The sequence below is a fragment of the Mus caroli genome, chromosome 15 (genome assembly GCF_900094665.2).
Source record: "Mus caroli chromosome 15, CAROLI_EIJ_v1.1, whole genome shotgun sequence".
NCBI classification, from domain to species: Eukaryota; Metazoa; Chordata; class Mammalia; order Rodentia; family Muridae; genus Mus; species Mus caroli.
In genome coordinates, this window is record NC_034584.1 from 94,561,803 (window position 1) to 94,576,682 (window position 14,880).

Consider the following 14,880-nt stretch of genomic DNA (forward strand, 5'->3'; position numbering starts at 1 on the left):
TTATGCCCTTCGTGCTTTGCACGGGTGTTTGGAAGTCTTGCTTCCTTCTACGGTGTTTGCCGGGGTTCCTGAGGAGGATGGGGGACCACCAGCTCCCACCCCTGGACACCCTGTCCTCCAGGTTGCCTGGTCGTCCAGGGACGCGGGCTTGCCCCCGTGTCCCCTCGGCGCTGCAGCCCGCACCCAGCCCCCAGTGCCAGCCCGGCCGGGCTCTCGGGCTGCTCTGCAGCCCCTCTTCTCTGCCCCCTCCCCCAGTCCTTACTGGATCCTCCCTCATCCGGCTCCACATTGCTAACAACTGCAGAAGCCGGGGGACTCTTGGGCTTGTGGGGCAGTCAGGACACCTCCTGTCCTTCACTCCTTTACTTGGATGTATCATTCCCCCTCTCGCCAGGGTGCTCAGGGGTTGTGTTGGAGCCCCTCGCGACCTTTCTTAGCAGGTTAGGATTCCTGCATCAGAGTACATCACTTTCAGAATATCCCCCTTCCCCCACCCCACCCCTACGCCACCCTATGCAGAGCTTGTTCCTCTCCTCGCTCCCTTCCCTCCCCCACCTTACCACGGGCAGCAGCACCCTGGGCTTCTTGTTAGCGTTGGGATACAGAACTGTTTGCCCAGATCCATAGCTTGGATTCTTCCTCTCTGCTTCACCCTTGGTACCTTGGGGACCGCAAAACCTCTGCATTTCTCCCGGGAGCACCGATCCGTCCTCTCTATGGCCCGCAGCAACCACCGGTGGAGACTTGGCAGTTAACTTTCCGGGCGGTAGTGGGGGCAGTCAGACCCCTTCAGCGTCCCCTAGATTCGACTTAGGTTGGAGTGGGAGTAATTTTTTAGCCCAATAAACAGGAATTCTCTAAACCATGCATTCCTTCCAACTACTCCACCCTGTGCCCTCTCCCTCACTTACACTGCAGTTTTTGAAGCACCGGGGGAATACATTTTATAACTGGAGGTTCCAAGATTCGCATCAGTGTTCATAATCAATGTCATCTGTTGGGGTGGAGGTGGGGGGAAAACATAGAAAAAAACTTTGCATTGCACCTGGCCGAACTCGGGCAGGGAGAAATAGCAGGCTGCAAGGTCTGCTGCACAGGGGGAATGGCTTTTAATGCACAGTGGGGTGGGCATCCGGGAAGGCAGGGATTGGAAGCAGGAAGTGTGGGTGAGGGCCTTTAGGGCAAAGGGGGGGGTGCTTTTTATAACTGTTTTCTCGAGTTTAAACCTGGAGATCCTTTAGGGAGGTTGTATGTGTGTTAGGATCGGAGATTTCGGGTGTGGTAGGTTTTTAAACGTCTCACAGGCTCTCTTCCCTTTTCTCCATGTGCATTAGAAGATATGGGGGAGGGAGCCTTGTTCTTTCCTCAAAAATATGTTTTTGATGTGTAATGCAAATGGCTGGACAACGTTAATACCCAGTAGCAGGATGGCAGGAACCAAGAGGCTCAAACGCTCAAAACGCTGAAAGCTTTTAGCATTTTGTCTGTAACCTGGCTCTTGAAATACTGCAGCATTTTCCTCTGGAACTCATGACCCATAAGGCCTTCAGTTCTCCCTGAAAGAGGATTTGATTGCTGGGGGTGGGGGTAGTGATGGTTTGGTATTCTGTGAGAATTCTGTCTGTCCTAGAAATTGAAGCTCTCCGGAGAGGGGCTGCAAGCATGTTCTGTGTTCTCAGAACATCTGATGTGGGTAGATATAATATGTCTCTTACTGGGATGTGGTGGGTTTTGTGTAGCAATTTCTGTGATGGTTCAGGCTAGCTAGTCACTGGTTTCTTGGGTCCCTTTGGGAGACTGACTTTATATGCCTTCGGTTTTCACTTGAGGTTTTGTCAACTTTCCTATAAATATCCGGAAATTTTTCTTTTACATTAACAAGGATAGTGACTTGGGATATAGTATATTTAAAAACAAATAGCCATACGGTTGCTTGAAGGACTCTAATCAGTTCACCCTGACGCTCGCTCCTGTCGGCATTGCCTTCCTTGACATTACGCTTGCTAGAGCGGTACCTGCTGCGGTGCTGAAGGACAGCTCCCTGGCTTGTGTGGCTGAAGTCACCGGTGGAAGGGACTGGATTCGCTTTGCAGCTATGAACAGCAGGCTTTCCCCGTGATGTGGATCAGCATGTGCATGCGCAGCTGGGTCGTACTTGAGGTTGAAGGTCTGGTTATCACATTTTTTCTACTCCCACGTAACTCCTCATTTCAGCTGTCCCTCACGGAGGCAGTGCTGTTTCGGCTTCAACAGATCCGTATGTAAGGCATACATTCTGCTGACCGCATGGTTTCAGGACCTTTTTTTTTGTTTTGTTTTCCCCCGGTCATTTCAAATAGCAAGAAACTGTCAATATTACGGTAATTTGGTCTTTGCCAGAAGAAATTAGATAGCTAACCAAGTTAAGCTGAATCTGAAGGGCACTTTTGCTCGGTTGATCTAAACAGTGAGCTGGGGATGGGACTCAGCAGGCCAGCTTGTGAACCATTATGTCACTGTGGTATGCTGGTCTAAAATTGTTTTAAAATCATAGATTAAGAAGATGGAACATAAAATTCAACTTGCTCAGCCTCCTGCCTCCCTTGGGAATCCTTCTTATAGGACCCCTCCACTTTGAATACTTCGTTGGTAGGGAACTCAGGGTCACAGAAAATGGCTCACCCCTGGTGGTTGAAATATTTTAATCTCTCTTAGAAGGTGACATGTGTAACACTGAAGGACATACTTCGGAGCGACATAAGGGGCAAAAGTCTTTCACATGCTTGCTATCATGAAAGCCGAGACAACATTTTGTAGAGAACTGAAAGACACTCCACCTATTTGAAAAGAATGCAAAGAAACATGGCTACCTAAAGTGAGAGCGGGTTCTATGAATGGAAAGAAAACTCTTCCATGTGCTGGGGTTATGTAACCAGCTCTGGAAAGCACCTGACTTACTTAATGAGTGCTTAACCCCTGTGAGGGGCCCTGAGAAGGGCCCTGCGCCCGTACTGTAGAGAAAGTACTAAGCATAGCGTATCCAGGGTGTGCCCAGTTACCACAGTTATAAAAAATAACAAACACTGGTTGCAGAAATAGTATGGAGGGAAGCCCTGGCTTTTACTGCTCAGCAGGAGCATTGGCCACATGTGCTTGTGCTCTTTCAGTTATAAGCTACACTTGCAGAAGTTGCTCAAATGATACTTTCCAAGTTGTAGCTTTCATGTTCTTAGACTCAGGGTCTAATAGACCCGGGGGCTCAGACATTAAGTTGTTAGATTTCCCTTTGCCTTTCCTCTTAATCCTTTAAACAATTTCTAGAAAACTATCTTTAATGTGAAAGAGTTTACTCAGAGTAATCCCCACCCCTTTTTAAGTCTCTCTGCTAAAATGTAGCACATTAATTAGAGGGATAAAGACCTTCAATCAGTTACCTGATGACCATTGTCATCCAGTACTTCCCAGATGTAAGACACTGTATCAGACATGGATACATTTGCTAAATAGCACCAACTTAGAAACCACGACCTGCTAGAAACCGTGGCTGTAGGAGAGCCAGAGGTAGAGACACAACTTTGGCCCTGTGGGCGTATTGATCCGAGAAATGTTGTGTGACTGTCAGGTTAAGCTCAGTGGTTTTTACCTAAAAATACTTTCCAAAAGGGTGGAAAGTCAATGTGGGGAAAGAGAAAGGAGAAGGCAGCTGAAGTTGTTTCTGTCCCTTTGTGAAGTTAGGACACATAGTCAAATACTGTGTCATGGATTAAGGAAAAGTAACCCAACCAATTGCCATTGTTGAAGGTAACTACAGGCCTTGGAGTCAGACAGAGCTAGTTCAAATCCTGACTTGGCTACTTGCTTTTTAACCTCGGGCAAGTTATCTAGTTTCTCTGGGTTTGTAAACATAGGAATAATAATGCCTTCAATGACACGCTTGTGGGGATTGTATAAAGTCTTCCGTTCTCTAGAGGTTTAGCAGCTTAGTAGGTATTTGCATGTGTATCTGATATGGTATATATGTAAGTTTCAGTAGTCTGAAAGCAGACAATGCCTGGAAGTCCGCGCAGGAGGCGGGGTCTGCAGGTTCCTTAACCTGAACGGACATTGCTAGTTTCAAATGAGAAATATTATACCATACAGGTGCTGCGCTGACCCCACACTGCCCCATGATTGCATATGCCCAAGCAGCTCTTTTCCCATTCCCCCTGAAGAGCGCCGTGCTGGTGTTACTTACCACAAGGGACTGCTTTAGCACTCCGGCTGCAAGGCAACTGGACTGTTTTATCTACAGATCTAAAGATGGAGTAGACCCAAAGGCGGAGCCCTACCAGTCTTCTCACATGAGCTGGGTTTTTATCAGTGCAGTAGTTTGGAGTGGCTTCTGTCCTCATATTGGGACTCACAGGTGGCCACCTGCCTTGGGTGGTTATCATTCTATTTACAAAAGCTCAGCCTATCCTTCTAGCTGGTGGTTTTTTAGAGCTAGGGAAGGTGAGTGTTATTCCGTGTTACATCTTAGGAGATGGCGTACCCAAAAGGCGGAGTCGTCCAGGGGTGAGGATGACTTGAGAGGTGGAACTGAGGCTGCCACGGAGCCTGGTTGATTCACACTTCAAAGATTCCCCCTTCCCCCATGAAATGGTGTTACATTCTGATGTTCATATAACCAAGTAAAATGAACAGTTTTGGTTTATTTTAAGAAATTATCATTATCCTAGGTAGCTAAACATATCTTCGTGAGTGGGCATGGTGAAAGATTCTGAGATAGGCAGAAGCACTGCTCAAGAAGCGTCTGGAAAAGGGGGGGGCGAGGGAAGGTGACCTGAGATCTGTCAGGAAGGGGTTGAGCTTGCATGCATTTCCCTCTGTGTGTGTCCTAACGCTCTGCCCCAAAGGAAAATCAGAACATAGCTGTGTTCTAGGGGACTGCCACACCTCTGTGTTTGTGTGTCTTTCTCCCTGTGTCTTGCAAATAAATACCCTTCTGTGGGGACTGAGAATGCTCTCTCACTCCCATCCTGTGTTAACGGGGACCTCAGGAAAGTTTGGCTGCTGACACCAGGGGCAGCTTTGCTCACGCTTGAAGCTGGAGGTCTTGGCAGACAGAGCATGCTGGGAACAGGTGCTGCTAGGTGAGACCTAGAGCCCCAGGGTTGTTCTTGGAAGGATATAGGCTGGGAAGGAGCAGGTGAAAGGGGGAGTGGCCAAGAGTTTCCTCAGGCATGGAGACATATGGCCATAGCAAAGGAAACTAAGTGGCACAAAACTGGGAGTCTGAGGGTTTGGGGTGATGTGTGTATGTCTGTGTGTATGTGCACCCATTTGTGTGCATGTGTGTATGCATATGCGGGTGCATGTGTGTGCATGCATGTGTGTGTGTGTATGTGTATGTGTGTGTGTAGACGTTTGCAGCATTTCTGTAACCTTATGGTGGAGAGGCTTTCAATGTCACTGGGACTTGTCCAGAGGTCTGGAAATGGAGAACACTGAATCCCTCAAAAGCTGTTAACTGACACCTTCCTTGTTCTCTTGATTAGTGCGGCTTGTATGCTGTTAAAGGCTTTGCCGTTCCAGGCAGTACAGGCAAGTTACTTCACTGGCGTATCAGCATTCCCACCAGAGTGAACTCTGTGAGAGTGAGTCGGGGAAAGTCAGTCAGGTTAGTTTTAACAGTTAGATAACTTTTAATAATGAAAGGGATCAAGACTACTTCCTCAGTGAAAAAGCAGTCCGCTTTCACGTGTTATCCCTTCCTGTCTTTATTCTAAAGACAGTTGAATACCGAGCCTCAGGAAGCTCTGTTGCAAACCATCCGAAGCAGCAGCTTCCTTGTTTTGTCAAGCAGTGTTTGTGAGTGAGTGAGGTTGTTTGCTGTATGGTGAGCTCTGTATTTCAGCTCTTGAATTAAGGATGACGCTGTGAGCTTTGGTGCCACACCCACTACTGCCTTTTCGACTTAGCAGTAAGCAGAATAAAACGATTTCAAATGAAAACAAATTAGTGCATTATTATTAAACTGCAGAGGAATATTAAGCAGGTTGTAAATGAGCCTGGCAGAACTTTCTCTGAGGTCAGAATATCCAGAAACCTCGTTTGCTACAGAATTCTCAGTTGGATTTCCTAGGATTTTCTGTAAAGAGATGTGATCCCTTGTTTATAGGGAAAGTGCCTTGAGTGTGATAGCCATGCTTTAAACATTGGCATTGTTCGGCTAGGGTCAGGGGAACGTTCAGAGTCTGAGGGGTTGTCAGAGGGCGTGGGGGTCCAACAGACATGGGAGTTGGGGTGTGACTGTGAGAAAGGCTCATACCTTAAGACAGGTGTGCAGTCTTCTGAAGATTTCGGGGAGGGGGTCCATCTCTGGGCTCATTTCTGGATGACAGTGGTTCCAATCTCTGGGACAGAGCTCAGAACCTTGGGAAGGTGCAGTCTCACTTGTTTGCTTTCAGTCTTGTTCTGTCTCAGCTACATTGTTTTCTTCATCTGATTGCTGTGTTGGGAAAACTGGGGTGTTGGTGGAGTGTTTTCTTGCTTTGTGGAAAGAGGGCTGACAGACTTAATGCTCACTGTTAGTCGTACTGTAAGAACCTCTCCACACCGGCAGTCTTGTGCTCTCCCTTCCATCCTGCCTTAAAGACACAGCTTTTGAATTTACTTGCTTAAGTGGTTGCTAGAGACAGAGGGTTCAAGACCAACATCGTTGAGTTGTCTCTCCCTATCTCCCAGCCTTCCACTTCGCATTCCATATGCCCAGCAGTGAATACTAGGTCTTGGGCACATGTACACGGTAGCCCCTCCTGCCCAACTCAACTCTTCCCATCATCCTTTAGAAAGATTTTTATCTTTAAAGTATTTATTTTATACATATGGGAGATTTGTCTGTACCGCATGCTTGTCTGGTGCCTGCACAGGACAGAAGGAGGCATTGGGTTCCTGTCCCTGGAGTTACAGGTCATTGTGAGCAGCCATGTGGATACTGGGAACGAACCCGGGACCTCTGGAAGAGCAGCCGGTGCTTTCCATGGCTGAGCCAGCTCTCCAGCCCACTCAGAAAGACTAAATAATTTGACAATTTGATCTCTCATTGTAATCCTTCCTCTACTTTGTCATATACATAACTCCACTGTGTTTTCCTTTTATTGATGAAAATTTTACACTAATGTTTTGAGTTATTTAATGTAAAAAGTTAGTTTGGGTGAAACATCCTCTCCTACCACTTGAATTGCTTTTTAGAGTTCCCATGTAGAGGAGACATAGTCTAAGCGGTCCCTTGCTTTCTATGGGAAACTCTGTTGTCCCTCCTGACCACAGCAGTCCACAAATATTTATTAAGTACACCCAAGGGAGAGAGAGAGGACTGTAGCAGGTACTGAGAACTGTGTAAAAGCTCTCTTTGTATTCTAGAAACTTACCTGGTCAATTAAGTACTAAATATAAAATCCTAAAGAATAGGTTTTCATAATGGTTCAATGATTGAAAAGGGTTTAATTGCCAGCTGAGTGGTATAGCTGGCAATTAGTTAATAAGTTGATTTCCCCCGAGATACAGTCTCACGCTGAAGCACACTGGCCTACACACGTCTTCCAAGCTCACCTCAAACTCGTGGCTATACTGCCACAGCCTCACGAGGGCCACCATGCCTGGCTAGAGAGCTAATTTTTCAGAAAATCTTCAGACTAGTTTGATCAGGAGCAGGTTGTTGGAAGATGTCTGCTCCGAGCTTTGCGTTGTGTTGTGAGATGGTAAGAACGTAGAGTGTTCTGGGGGAGTAGTGCACAGGCTAGGTGGGCTGGCTGGGTACAGTTCCCCAGTCGCAGATAAGCCTGCAAAAATAGCAGTGGGTTAGGCAACGTTAAAGGCTTTTCAGCTGTGCTCATGTCGGTGGACAGCACAGACGGTTGAGAGGAGTACTAACCGAGCCACGAATGAGGCCATGACGTCATGGTCTAGGAAAATCACGTAGCTGTGTTTGACAGGATGGCACGGAGCAGGGCGTGGACAGCCGAGCAGCTGGCAGTTTGATTTGGCCTCATTGTATATGGGTGAAAGCTTGACTTGTGGTCAGGATGGATGGGAAAGAAGGCAAACAGAGCTTTGAATATGTGTGCCACATGGAGTCTTATGTTAGGGGAATGTTTTTGTTGTTGTTGTTGTTGTTTTCTAATTTTAAAATTATTTTTCTGCAGGGGTTTCTCCCCACGAGCTTCTGGGTCTATTTATTTATTTATTTATTTATTCTTCTGGGAAGACCTGTCTTTTGAGCTTGTTTAATTCTTACACTCTCCCTGATGAAGGACTCCTGCTTTTATGTTGGAGTCTTGATCCATTTATACATCATTGTTTTAATTAAAAATGTTAAGTTACACTTTGTTCAACGAGTGTATATGTGCATGCACAGCGGTTCATATTCCCACGGTGCACTTGTGGCTGTCCAGGGGCATCTTGAGAGAGAGAGGAAGGGTTCTCTCCTTCCACCATGTGGGGTCATCAGACTTAGTGGCAAGTGCCTTAGTCACTGAGGCATCTCAGGAGCTCTCCATTAACACACCCCCCCCTTCAGTTACAGTTGTTACAAGTTGAGTCCATTAGTGTAGCCCATAAGTGTGTTTGGGGGCTGACTGCTTGGTAGTGGATAACCAGTCGGGCTTGTCATTGATGTCATGAACTACCTGTGGCTCTTCATCTAAGTGGACTTTGTGAGATTCCCTCACCCACATTGGCATGTCAACTGGTGTCACTGTTCAGGTTTGTCTAGACACCTGTATTGCTGCAGTTTTGGCTTCCCAGTCCTATATACAAGGCACACACACTCTTGCAGCAGAAACCCCAGTCCCCTGGCTCAAATACTTTTCTGCCCCTCTTCTATTCCAATAATTTTCACCTCCCCTCCTCCCTTGATATTCTCAACTAACCTTACATAAGGAGGATACGGAGTAAGAGACACACACCTTTTCTTAGGCTGTGACTGATAAAAGGCATTCTCTTGCTGAAACAATGTATCTCTTTTGAACAGAGGCTCTAAGGGTAGCCACTGAAAGGTTTTAGGAGGTAAGAACAGAGGGAGGGAGGGGGGGGTCTTATTCATGCTGTGACTTTCCATTCAAGTACTGAGTCTTAGCTGTCAGTAGTGAGAGCTGGCTTGGGTGAGCCCTCTGTGGATCTGAAGTGCATGACCGTGGTCACTGGTCCAGCAAAGGTCTCGAGTGTAATTTGCAGCACAGGTACACTTGGAAACTTTGGCCTTGTTCATCCTTCTTCTACTTAGCAAAGATCTTCAAATAAGAAGGAAAAAAAAAAAGAGTCTTTTGAATATCAGAATCGATATACCAAAATATATTTAGAAAAAAAGCACATCAGAAATTTCCTTCAATAAAAAAATAATTTCATTTGTTAAAATTCCTTTTTTTTTTTTTTTAATCACAAGAGTTGCTTGAATAACTTGGGCCCCTTTAAATTCCTTTGCACCTACCTGTTTGTGTTCAGGCGTGGCCTCTGTGGCTTACTGTGGAGCCAGGAGAACAAGCTGAGGTCATGAACATGATGTAAACGGATTTAGCACTCCGTGCAGGGATGCACAGCATCCTTGCAGCAATCCCACGGGGGAGTGGAGCATCGCTGTGCTGTGTGTATGTACACACCTGCCTCCTAGGTAGGATGTACAGGCTAAGGCATTTAAACAGAAGCGCCCTGTGACATGCTCTGGGGCTCGCCTGGGTGAGGCGGGTCTACTTGGCTCCTGCAGGAAGGAGGGCAGTCTGTTGTGTTGATCTGTATGTTCCAGTGCAAGGAAGGAATAGAGAGCTGTAGGTGCCCTTTAAGTCTTTTATTTGTAATGTTTCTTCTTTTCCTGTCTCTAAAAGAAGGAGAAGAGGTAGTGTAAAACCCAGTGCGGCTTATAATGGTGTAGGCAGGGGTCTCGTAGCTCTCAAGTACTTCACCAGGAACTTCCCCTGTAAGTGCTCAAAGAAGATGAATTAAAACATTGGGGGGGGGCATCTTAAGGTAGACCCTAAGCATCCGAAAGTCCTCAGAGCTTTACAGGGCTCCGAGAAGAAGAGTCCTTTTCTGTTACAGTGTGCTGGGTGACTACTGAGGATTTATTGTTGGTTATACTGAATGCTCCCTGTCCCCATTTAGTTAGGGTATGCTTAGCCTGACTCCTGAGGTGTGCCTTGTGCCTATCGGTAAGTCACAGGTTATCTTTGTCCTAGTAGCCTGTAGTCTGTGTGTGCAGTTTGTCTTCCGTTCATTGGCAGGCTGCCTCCTGGTGTCTGGTGTGTAGGCTGGAAAATCCCAGAGTCTTGCTGGGAGCACTCTGAGGGGCTCTGTAAGAGCAGCCAGTCTCTCTATCTCTTGGTTATAATCTGTTGCAAAAACAATCTCATGAACCAAAGGAAACAAAGTAAAGGCCCTGAGGAAGCAGGTGAGAGTGTGTCCAGTTCCAGCAGGACTCCAAGCCAGCAGCTCCTGTAGCGCTGCTCTGTGGAGAAGTGTGGGGCTCCCAGGGCTTTTCCTAATCTTTTTGTTGCAGTACTTAACCACAGAACATAGTAGGGACTCTTATTTGTGGCTGTAGACTTTGGGATGTATAATTATGAAAAACCAGCGATTGATCTGTGGAATCCAAGACATGGATGGTAGTCCAAATTCTGGACAACTACATAAAAGATAAGTTTCTATGACCAGAATTTAGAGCTTAGAACCCTGCACTCTAGTTCTGTGTACAGGCCAGCAGTGTGCCCGAGATAATATGGAACTTATTCCTGTCCTGTTAGGGTTCTGTCCCCAGGAATAAGAGTCAGTGTGACCAGAATTTGAAAAAAAACTTCTGTATCTAGCTTAGAGATAGTGGATATATACTTTTCACTTTAACATTTCAAACAGCTTTGGTTTTCTTATATTTATATTTAAATTTGTGGAAAGCAAAATTGAAAAAAAGTGTTTCTAGTGTCAACAGACCAGATCCCCTGGAGCTCCTGGGGACTGGACTACCAACCAAAGAATACAGATGGGGTGACCCATGGTACTGGTCGCATATGTGGCAGAGGATGGCCTTGTAGGACCATCAGTGGGAAGAGAGGCCCTTGGGCCTGAGGGTGTTCAATGCCCAGGTGTAGGGGAATGCCAGGGTAGGAGGATGGGAGTGGGTGGATGGGGGAGCATCCTCATAGAGGCAGGGGGTGAGGGGTGGGATAGGGGTTTCCGAAGGGGAGATCTGGGAAGGGGAAAACATTTGAAATGTAAATAAAATATCCAAGAATGAATGACTGAATGAATGAATAAATAAATTTGCCCCCCCCCAAATTGTTTCTGAGTTAATAAACACATAGATTCATAGAAGTATAACTACTGTCAGGACGAAGAAGAGTTCTACTGCCCCTCAAAAGTCCCACTGGTCCTTTTGTAGTGACTCTTGGCAAGCCCTGACTGGCTCCCCAGTCCAATGAGTCTACCTTCCCCAGATGGCATATAAATAAATAGAACCACACTGTAGCATCTAAGTCCTTGAGCCTGGCCTCCTTTGTTCAGCGTGATATCTTGGTGATGTATGTTGTACCAATTGGTTCTTTGTTATTGGTGAGTAGTATCTTACTGTAGAGAATTGAATTGTTTGTCACATTGTATCTAACACTGTGTTTAACAATTTGCTTATTCACCCGTGGAGGGACTTTCAGAATGTGGGATGTTTCTGGCTATTGTGGATCACGGCTGCTGTACAGGTCTTTGTGTAGCCTAAATTCACATTTCCCAGAGGGTGTTTCTAAGAGTGGGGCTGCTGAGCTGGGTGGTGGTGCACACCTTTAGTCCCAGGAGTTGTGGGTGCGAGGGGGCAGAGGCATGCAGATCTATAGGAGTTCGAGGCTAGCCTGGTTTACAAAGTAAGTTCCAGGACAGCCAGAGCTACACAGAGAAACCCTGTTTCAAAAAAAAAAAAACAAACACAAAAACAAAAAGAGTGTGACTTTGGCAAGTATAAGTATACGTGTGTCTTTTGGGCATGTGTGTGCACACAACAGCTTGTGCATGTGTAAAGGCCGGAGGTGAACACCAAGTCCCTTCCTCCTGTTTTTGAGGCAGGTTCTCACTGACCCTGGAGATCACTTACTGCCTGGACTCAGGTCAGCGAGCCCTCCTGCCTTTACTGTGAAGGCTGGGATTACAGGTGCCTGCGGCTGGGCCCGCTTTTTATGTGGATGCTCAGGTCTGAACCTGTGCTTGCACAGCAAGTACCTTACGCCACGGAGACATTAAGGGTAAACTAGTAAACTGATTTCTAGTGCGGCTACATTGCTGTGCATCATCTCCAGACTCCGAGGGAGCACCAGGCTTGGTTGCTGTACCCCCCCCCCCCAATCTGTAAGTGAGGAGTCAGTGGGTCCCACTGTGGTTTCCGATTGTGGTCCTCTAGTGGCTACCGATACTGAATATCTTTTTACATGCTTGTTTGCTGTCTGTACACGTGTGGTGAAGTCTGTTCTGATATTTTGCCCATTAGAATATATTGGATTTCTTATTGTGAGTTTTGCTTGTGTGTGTGTGTGTGTATGTGTGTGGTGTTTGATTATATACTCTTGATACGTCTTTCCTCAGATTAATCATTTGGACAGGCTTTCTCACAGGGCTGGCATTTCTTTTCCTTCTTGTTTGTAAGGCAAATTTAATTTTTTTGATTAAGTATAATGTCCCCCCCTTTTTTTCTCTTTTATGGGTTGTCTTTTTTTTTTTAAGATTTATTTATTTATTATATGTAAGTACACTGTAGCTGTCTTCAGACACTCCAGAAGATGGAGTCAGATCTCGTTACGGATGGTTGTGAGCCACCATGTGGTTGCTAGGATTTGAACTCTGGACCTTCGGAAGAGTAGTCGGGTGCTCTTACCCACTGAGCCATCTCACCAGCCCCATGGATTTTCTTTTTAATGACATACATATAAACCCTTTCTGTCTAACCCAGGATGGTCTTCAATGATGTCTTTAATACAAGTTTTATGGTGTTACACCTAGGCTTGCGATTCAGATGCGTTCCTTTTGTAGCATGTTGGTTTTGTTCTGTGTATTCCTTTCATGGTTCCTCACCATTGTGGGAGAGATTACCTTTCTCTGTGGAGTTGGCTCTGCGCCTTTCCCAAGGCAGCTGGCTCTGTCTGCATTTGTCTGGGCTCTGTTCTGTTTCAGTGTTTTGAATGTTGATCCCTTCATGTGTGCCACCCCTGACAGCCATAGCATTACAGCAATTGCTTAGGATGGTCAAAGGAATTTTCCTGCTTTGTTCTGGAAATCAGGCAGAATTGGCTTGTATATATCTGCAAAAACTCCTGCTGAAATTTTGATCAGAACGCTCTTAAATTTGTAGATCAGTTTAAGAATTTAATTACTGTATCCAGGCTTGTCATCAATGTGTGTGATCTATTTTCTTTATTCATGTGGGTACTATTTGACATATTTCATCAGCATTTTGTGTACTTGTGAAAGTCAGAGGACAATTTGTAGGATTCAATTTTCTCCCAGTATAATGTGAAGCTCAGGGATTGAACTCGGGTCTTCCTGCTTGGCTGCAAGCACCTTTTGTTTGTTAAGCCATCTCACTGGCCTCATTTTGTAGTTTAAACATATAGATTCTGCACATTTTTAGAATTTTTTTAAACTAATGTAAGTGCTTTTATTTCAGGTTTCACTTTTTAGTTCATTTCTTGAGTGTAGAAACATAATGGATTTTTAAAATGAGAACTAATGCCTTACAACTTACAAGCTCGCTTGTTGAGTCTACAAGCTGTTCTTGGGACTTTCTATAGATAATCGAATAGTCTATGAAAAGTGACAGTTTAATTTCTTCCAGTTGGATTTATATGTCTATTCTTCTCCTCCTTTATTGCAAACTTCTTGTAAGATATTGGATGTGGGCTTTCTTCCTGACCGTAGGAAAAGGTGCCCAGTCTTTTATCATTAAGCTAGCTCCTGCAGGGCTCTTACCAGTTTAAGTTCTGTCTCTTGATAGTTTGTTGCAAATGGATATTCAATTTTGTCTGGTGTTTTCCTTTTTCTCCTCTGAATTGATATGGCCATATATTTCTTTACTTTGCTAATGCATGATTTATATTGAAGCCTTTGTATTCCTGAGGTGGGTGATATTTGGTTGCAGTGTGTTGTTTTGATTTGTTGATACTTTGTAGATCAGTGTGTGGTCGAGCATGCCCTTAATCCCAGCATCTCCGAGGCAGAGGCAGGCTGATCTCTGTGAGTTTGAGAGCAGCCTGGTCTACATGAGTTACAGGACAGCCTAGAGACTCTTGTCTTAAAGAACAACAACAAAAAATTGTTGTTGTTGAGTTTTGTATCTACTTGAGAAAATCAGTCTGTAGTTGTCCCCCCCCCCACACACACACCCCCTTGGACATCTTTGTTAGATTTTGGTGTTAACGATAGTAGCCATGAGAACTATTTCATCAAATTACTTCATTAACTGTTGGGCAGAGGGCTAGGATGATGGGTTATTACAGTGCCTTGCTGAATAAGCATGAGGTCCTCAGCACTCACGTAGAAGTCAGCTGTGGTGCTGTGCATCTGTAACTCCAGTCCTGGGGCTGTGGCAGAGAGGCGGCTTGTCAGCTGGCCATCTTAGCTGAAATGTCAAGTTCTAGTTCCAGTCAGGGAATTTGTCTTGAGAAATAAGGTGGAAGGGCTACAGAGGTGGCTCAGTAGGTACCTATGTTTGCCCTGTGAGCACTGAGTTTAAATCCCCAGTATCCACGTACAATTTGGGCTCTCTATGCTCAGCTGTAACTCTCTAGCCCTATAGAGGGTGGGACCAGTGGACTGTTGGGGCTTGCTTGACAATAGCCTAGCCCCAGATTCAGCAAGACACCCCATCTTTTTTTTTTTTTTTTTTTTTTTTTTTTTTTT

At 45.6% G+C, this 14,880-nt stretch overlaps 1 protein-coding gene across 2 annotated transcripts in view; it reads left to right on the plus strand.

Annotated features, from left to right (window-relative positions):
• Scn8a (sodium voltage-gated channel alpha subunit 8) overlaps positions 1-14,880 on the plus strand; it is a 170,548-nt gene that overhangs the window by 553 nt on the left and 155,115 nt on the right. Inside the window, exon 1 of one of the 2 annotated variants that reach the window (XM_029469724.1) lies at positions 177-440. The exons of the other annotated variant lie outside the window; for it this stretch is intronic. The gene's annotated coding sequence lies outside the window, so the exon portion shown is untranslated. Of the gene's footprint in view, positions 1-176; positions 441-14,880 lie in introns of those variants that run through there. 2 annotated transcript variants of the gene reach the window in all.